This window comes from Triticum aestivum, chromosome 3B, assembly GCF_018294505.1.
Source record: "Triticum aestivum cultivar Chinese Spring chromosome 3B, IWGSC CS RefSeq v2.1, whole genome shotgun sequence".
Classification (NCBI taxonomy): domain Eukaryota; kingdom Viridiplantae; phylum Streptophyta; class Magnoliopsida; order Poales; family Poaceae; genus Triticum; species Triticum aestivum.
The window spans coordinates 840,819,367-840,825,855 of NC_057801.1; the positions used below are offsets into that span (position 1 = coordinate 840,819,367).

General features: G+C 46.6%; 1 long non-coding RNA gene across 1 annotated transcript; it reads right to left on the bottom strand.

Moving 5' to 3' along the window:
• Positions 1-5,630: 5,630 nt before the first annotated feature.
• On the bottom strand, positions 5,631-6,235 carry LOC123067014 (uncharacterized). Its single transcript, XR_006431499.1, has 2 exons — positions 6,065-6,235; positions 5,631-5,982 (listed from the first exon to the last, which is right to left on the bottom strand). It is a non-coding gene; the product is annotated as an uncharacterized lncRNA (long non-coding RNA).
• Positions 6,236-6,489: the final 254 nt, after the last annotated feature.

Here is a 6,489-nt window from a genome sequence, read left to right on the forward strand (position 1 = left end):
TCTTGATATCAATGCTAGGCACCATCTACTTCTTTTACCAACTATTTTCCCCCTCATGTATGTTGTACTATTGTTTTAACTAGCTCTGTTTAATTTCATCTATGATAAACACAGAGGCCCACACGCGGGAGGGGTTTGCAAACATGCCCGGTGGTGCTAGGCAAATGGTGCATGGCTTATGACTTCACTCCGCTGCTGCTCTTGCTCCGGTGCTCGCCTAAACTGGAGAACCTGACCTTGAAGCTCAGAACGGTACCATTGTTGTTTCGGATAAATATGCCTATGTAGTGCGGGTTTTGTTTCTTTCCTGGAACCTTGAGCTAATGTGCTACACTGGTGCTTTTTGACACGCTGAACACAGGAGCAGTGTGGACAGTGCAAGGATGCTGACCATAATCCATCACCAAGGGAGGAAGTGTCTGTCAGGCGGCTATCCTGGCATCGAGAGGACCGTGATCTACTGTGGCAAAGATGATCCGAGAGTCAGCGCGTTGATGAAGGTGCTGCTGCCGATTGTCATCCCAGGTAGGGAAATCAGCATTAAAAGTCACTAGTAGTACCGTACTTGTGTCCGGGCACTGCCCCTCTCGCTGACTTTTGCTAGTGCTATGGATGTACATGTGTGTCGAGAGGTGTGTCAAGTAGTATCTTTTGCTACTGATATGGATATATGAATGGACCATCATGTTAAGAACTGCTTTTTAGAGAGATTTGTCTGTAGTAGGAATGGAAATGGCATAACCCTGCGGTTGTGTATGTGTTCTCGTTTGACACATTCTATTGACAGCACCAGCAGATGCCGTCTGTTTATGATGTTCTGTGCTGCTTCTTTTGGAGAGAGACGAAAAAGAGTAGGTTTGGGGCCAGCAGTTGAACTGAACGGATTCTTGTTGTGTTGTTATCTTGTCCAAAGAGACCTTGTTATAGTAATTATCAGTTCATTTTTATGGCTACTCTTATTGTATTGATATATAATCCACAACAAAAATATTCTACTGTCAGTTTGGGGGTCCCGTTCAGAGTCTGAGAGTGATCGCCATGGCTTAAATAAATGCTAAATAAATGCAGTAATGTTTCAAATTGTGCACTAAAATTATCATTTTCAGAGAATTCAAATTCATATTTTTATAGACTAGAAGATTCAAATGTCAGAATAAAAATATCATATTTGTGTTACCATGTGAGTAGCTAATACTGGACCTCCGACATGAAACAATTGCTATGTGCATATCGTCGCCAAGCCTACAGTAAACACGCATGCTAGATATATTTTGTGTAATCACTAATCACCCACTTCTTTCGCACCAAACTCGATGGGGGGTACACTTTTTGAGGCTCAGATTGCACTCTAGCTTCCGCACCAGTGTCCTGCAGCATCTCGTGATCACCACTGGATTTGTGAGGAAAAAATGCTACATGTACATCAGTTCTGCGTAAACTTTATGCTTAACTAATGTTGAGATGACCCTCCAAAAGAAGAGATTCAGGTGCCAATTTGTACAATGATAAAGTAAAGGTGGTAAGTACAATGTTATAAGACCTTATGTAAAGTGCCAACTCAACAAATGTCTTCCTCCATATGCCTCTCGAAGCGATCCAAAACAAGATTCTTGAGCTCTATTGTTTTGGAAAATCTCAGAAGCCCCACAAATGAAGTTCATGTACTTTATACCATGTTGGTAAAAGTACAAGGATTTTGACCTAGTATTTGGATTCAGTTTTCCACAGATTTTGTTTTCAACCAAAATATATATTCCAGATCTTCATCATACTCACAAAAAAAGAGCTACCCGTTGAATCTTTTATCCATTTATAAGACTACCATCTGTCTACAAAATGACCAATAACCTTGTTATATGTCTTATATTCTTCTTTTCTACTACTTCTCTGGATAAGTACATGATGTCTCTTATAGACAGTTTAATGTGCTAATAGCACAGTCTAGACTAGCTAGATATATGGAGGTAGAATCCACATGCCACCATCTAGACCACCCTGCACGAAATAACCTACCGACATGATCCTCTTCACGTCATGGTCATTGTGGGTGATGGCGTTCTTCGAGTCGTCCTCCTTGTAGCACGTCATGCTGCTGCTGTCGTTTGAGATTTTCAAGAATACCTTGTCACTAGGGATGGCGGTGTTTAGACCTAACCAACAATGATGCGAGTAATAGATATGGTTTCTCTCCACGCCGCCGCAAATTTCCGATGGCACATGCACCGCCTTAGAGAATGACTTGCCCAAAAACAATGCATGGTCATCCAAGCTTGTGACCTCGAGCCAGTTGTACTTGGAAGGTGTCTTGCGCTTGCCCGCGCAGATGTCAACAAGTTTGAACACCTTGAAGAAAGGTTGGATGTTTGGCAACCACCGGGTCTTCAACGCCATTGCAAGCTTGCCGTCTAGCTTAAAGATGTAACTAGTATTGTCCCAGCAGTCATCCTTAGGGATGGTGCGGTCGATCCATTGCATGTCCAGCTGGTGTTCCGCGGTGACCATTGGGGCACGGTCCTTATCCACACCAATCATAAACCTTACGAGTTCCCTCTTTTTATATAAGCCATAGAGCTCACCATTGCAAAATGTGATGTCGACAAGCTCTCTGTTATAATACTGGTGACATCCTTGTGTCGTCCAGCCATTGTTGGGACGATCAAGTCTGCAGAGCGCGATGCCACATTTTTGTGTCACGGCGGCAATGATACATTTGGGCGAGGTAGGCGGCGCGGAGAAGACAACTCTCAAGATGACCACCTTCTTGCCTCGGGCATGGTGCGGGCTCTCGCACACTATCGCCGCCTTCTTCTCGTCAAGCGCCACCTCGACGCCGGATAAAAGGTTCACGATCCTGACGAGACCTGATACGGACAAGGCGACCCAGCCGCCGTCGTGGCCGCCGATGATCTTGGGGACCTGTAAGTCCATGAGCGCACCATCCTCGAGGCAGTAAAGAGCTTTCATCCTGGTGCCGTCGCAAGGCGAGAGGAGCAACCACGGGGCCGCCGGCAGAGGTGGTGCCACGCGCGAGGCGGCGCGCCATGACCGGCAGACGGCGGCGAAGCAAGTGCAGACGCGTGGGGAGGTGATCATGTTGTAGATGAGGACGAGGAGGTCTTCGGGGAAAGTGGCCGACCAGCACTGGCTCGCCGTATGCGCGCGCTTGTTTTCCCGTTCGTCGCAGGCGGCGGTTGCCATCTGCGCCGACATCGGTCAGGCCCGTTTACGAGAGTCTATTTCTCGATCGCGCCCGTTTACGAGAGTCTATATAGCTAGGTTTCTTTGTTGGTTCTACCGCTGACGCGTTGGGTGTAAATAAGCGCGCGTGGGGTTTATTTGGTAACCGAGTCCTACTCCTACACGAAGGCAACACAAATCGCCCCCTTCAGATCGCCTTTCTTTCTTTCCATGAAAAAAACAGGCAATCTGGCGGCAGCCGCCAGGGCGTCTCCCTTCCACGGCCGTCCTCCGGCGGCTCCCCTCCGTCGACGACCTTGGTCGTTGGTGGTGAGGGAGTCGCCGGATCCATGCGTGTGAATATTATTAGGCCTTCATAGTCTAGGTTTTTAGACTGCTCATCGTCTTGCTTCGCGGTGACGATGGCGGCACTAAATAAATATTCTTTAGATCCCTTCTCGGTGAGGCCATCGGTCCTACGGTTGGAGTGAATTTAGAAACCAGTCTGTTCAAGCAAGTATGGCGTGGCAGCGGCGGTATCCTCGTGGTGGACATGTGTCATCGGGCTCTGTCATCGCGACGGCATTCGCTCTAGCACCGGTGCGGAGCTTGGGAGGTAGTCCAGGAGTGCATGTAGATTGTGATCTCTATCGACAACGTCTGAAAGATGGCGGATTGTGTGTTGAGTTTGTGGTTCGTGGATGGCAGGTATGGTTTCCTTCCCCAACGTCTTTGTCATGTAGGGGTGCTAGATCTAGAGTTTGATGGCATGTCCGGAGTGTTGCTTCGGTCCGATTCGTTCAACAGTAATGATTTCACCTTTGACGAGCCACCTTGGAGCTCCACAAAGCTGCATATCAATGATGAAACCGCATCGAACTCGCGTGAGAAGGTGATCCGTCATCTTTTTTCTTCGGTGGCTGCTGTGATGAAGGCATGACGCCAGAGGCAGGTGATGAACGTTGGTGTTAAGCTCAGAGGATTCTTCGGTCTTGATTGTAACTTTCTTTCTTGGACGGTATTCTTCCATACAGAGGCTTGAGTACTACGGTCTTTTCAGTTTTGTCAGGTCAGCTTGTGCTATGATCCTTATATTATATAAATGAAACACGTGTTACCATGCAAAAAAAAAATACACATATGAATTACAATTTCCCCATTCTCATTTTGAATATATATTCCCACCATTAATTGTTTTTTTCTGAGTCCCTAAACTAAATTCCTTCTTGAAACGTCACGGGGAGCAAAAGCCCAGCTGAATTTTTATTTAGCCGATATACCAACAAATTGCCAGAGTTAAAAGGCTTGCGGCACCCACCATGATAGCAGGAACCGGGCCAATCGAGGCCACGGACGGCACTCTAGGGCAACGCCGTGAAACTCTATGCCCATCGTTCCAGGATCGATTTACAGATCGAACAACATCGCCACCTCCACAAAAGGAAGGCGATATTGCGTGCAACAACAGAGGGGGCGGAATGCTTATCACGGAAGACCTTTGTGTTGTGACTCTTCTAGACGTTTCATAGGATGAAATGATGATGCTGACCATGACGCGCAAGCGAGATTGAACTGGAAGGCCGGGGACGCTGTGGAGGCACCTCTATTCCACCGATGCGGTAGCAGGCGCACCCGGCACGGCCAGAGCCCACATGGCGCAGGCGTCCACACACATATTGCCAAGCTCAGCGCATGCACGACCGCGGAAAGTGGTTCTCAATGTGCGGGAGAATAGTTGCAACACCGGCGTTGGGGCGGTTGGAGTGTGAGAAGAGAGCCAAGAACCGCAGCTCCAACGTCTCCACCCACACCCGTCGTGCCAGAAGGTCGTGCGCCCCCATCTACGGATGGTGCAGTCGCGTAAACTTGGCAGGAGCGCCAGGAGAGCTTTCCGGGTAGACGTGTCCATGGGGTCGGAGTTGTCCAGGTCACGACGATGTAGTCCACCCGTGTGGTGCTCGATGAAGTACATATGTCGCACCATCATTTTTTCTCTTTATGATTATGACATACATATGGACAAGTACCACACGCGGTATAAAATCTACTCCCTCAAGGCCACACCATTACCGGCGATCATATGGGCCGGCCGTCGTCGTGTGATTCACGGCTTCACCGGTGCTGAGAGGCTTCGACATCATCAATATGCAGGGCCGTCTCTAGCCGACGGATTGATGAGAAAAGGGCTAGAAAACGAAGAAGTTGTACCAAGGGATGTGTCTGTGTCGGCGTCTCACAAACGATAGATGAACACGCGGAAGGGACGACAGAGCTTTTTTTTGCGGAGGAAGGGACGACAAAGCTTTTTTTGGGAGGAAGGGACGACAGAGCTACCGAACAGAGATCCATGACTACCACAAACTCAATTTGGGTCCATTTGGGAGAGCAATTAAGCCAGCATGGAGATGAAAGTATGGAATACGTAAAATGATATGTAACCAATCTAGGTGCAATTACGGAGCGCAACTCGCTTGTTTTTTTATTAAATATTTAAACGGCGGATCAAATTTCTGGAATTTTTTCTAGGAAATTTGCTAGCTGATCAACACATGATTATCCCGGGACCCATAATGTTGGGATTTATTAACCCAAAGAATGAGAGATGGCACAACTACTGTGTTGCTGGTGGCAGTGGGCAATTAATCTTGCACGGGCAGTTTGTGAAGCATTCCCCGAGGTCTACCCAACATATCTTATCCGTTTGACAACAATATTGCAGGCTTGAGGGCTGGTGATGGTCTTTATAACAAGGGGGCCGGACTACTTCGATCATCCCGTTGCTCCCCTTGTCGTTGATGCTTTCACCTGATTAACATAAAACAAAGAATAAAGTTATCTTAAGCCAGCAATTTATTTCCGAATTAAACATACTTTAACTATAAATTACCCTTTGCACATCCAAGACAGGCGAAGCACACCACAATGACAAAAGAAAGTAGTATAACTGCTTGGACACCGTTCCTCATGTATTTGGCCATCATTACTAAGGATCAAAAGTAATGTGCGGTGCCTGATAAGAGGTGATGTGCGGTATTTTTTTTCAATTGAGACTGTTGCCTGGATCACAATCGAATGTTTGCTCCATGGTTCATATATATAGAAAAAATTGTTGACATTGGCGCGCACTGTCCAAACGTTCAATTTTAGTTCAAATTGTTTATTTTTATTAAAATGATGTCATATCATCTCTATATCTATCTCTATCTTCTAACACTATTTTATATCTCTAGCTACCTTCTATCTGTTTTATATCTCTATCTATCTTCTGTCTTCTTTTTCGATAAAGGACATTTCATTGAATAGATATATCGA